The sequence below is a fragment of the Carlito syrichta genome, unplaced genomic scaffold, assembly GCF_000164805.1.
Source record: "Carlito syrichta isolate Samal-C Ts95f unplaced genomic scaffold, Tarsius_syrichta-2.0.1 Scaffold311948, whole genome shotgun sequence".
In the NCBI taxonomy this organism is placed as follows: Eukaryota; Metazoa; Chordata; class Mammalia; order Primates; family Tarsiidae; genus Carlito; species Carlito syrichta.
Window position 1 is genome coordinate 275,712 of NW_007256044.1, and position 1,085 is coordinate 276,796.

At 60.6% G+C, this 1,085-nt stretch overlaps 1 protein-coding gene across 1 annotated transcript in view; it reads left to right on the forward strand.

The window, feature by feature from the left end:
• The first annotated feature begins 725 nt into the window (after positions 1 to 725).
• The window catches only part of PRDM8 (PR/SET domain 8), a 6,330-nt gene continuing 5,970 nt past the window's right edge, over positions 726 to 1,085 (forward strand). Inside the window, exon 1 of the mRNA XM_008069357.1 lies at positions 726 to 970. The gene's annotated coding sequence lies outside the window, so the exon portion shown is untranslated. The remainder of the gene's footprint in view (positions 971 to 1,085) is intronic.

Below are 1,085 nucleotides of genomic sequence, written 5' to 3' on the forward strand. Positions count from 1 at the left end.
TTTTCCCACCCACGCGCCCTTTCCCACCCACAAACCCTTGTCCTGGGACCAGGAGACACCTTCACGTCCCCTTCCGAGATCTGAGAGCGCCCCCACTCTGTCCTCTTACCCCATCTCCTGGGCCACGGGAAGGCTGAGGCAACTTCTCACCAAAGCGCATCTTTTCTGAATTTCGCACGGGAGGGCTGGGTGAAGCGAGCGCTCCGGGTGAGAGCTGTTCCTCCCCTCCCCCCGCTAATCCCCCGATGCAACTTGCTGCGAAAATCGGCAGCGGCTCGAGGACCAGAGAACCCCTCGGGGCTAATCCGCACCCCTCTCCCCTTCACGGAACTCAAACTCGGGGGAAATCCGCGCGAGTCCGCGCGCGCTGAGTGTCCAGCTCTCTGCCGTGCGTTCTCCGGGTGCCTCGTGGAACGGGAAAGGCCCTCTCCAGTCTCTGTGGTGCCTTTCCAGTACCCCTCCTAGCAGTCCCAGAAGCCCCAAGATGCAGGAGGAGGCGGGCTGGGCCCTGTCAGAGGCATTGCCACCCGGGGAAGGCGTTGCCACCCGGGGAAGGCGCTCAGGATCTGCAGGGCGCGGGCAGGCCCGGGAAGAGGCTGCGAGGCAGGCGGCGCCGGAGGGAGCGCCCGACCCAGCAAAGAGTTAAAGGGAGGGGACGTGGGCTGTCACGCGTCATTGGGCAGATTATGTGCAGCAAACAAAAAGTGTGTGTCTGCGTGCCAGTCAGTCACTGCATCGGGTCCATCTGTACAACTCTCTCTGCTTCTCTCTCTCTCCCTCTCTCTCCACCCCCCTCCTTTTCTCCCTGTCTCTCCGTCTCTCTCTTCTCTCTCCAGGCTGAGCCTACAAGACAGCAACACCAACACCTCTTGACATGGAAATACATTGATACAATAGGGACCAGAAGCCTCGTGCATCTTCCCGGCTCCAGGTGGCCTTATTCGGAGAATCTACCCTGACCTTATTCCTGGTGAGTCTATTTGCATTGACGTGGGAGGGGGATGGGAGAAAGGCAGGTTGGGTGGGAAGAGTAGAAAATGCTGCTTCCGTCCCCTCGCTGTCCCGGAGAGAGAGGAACGGTTGCG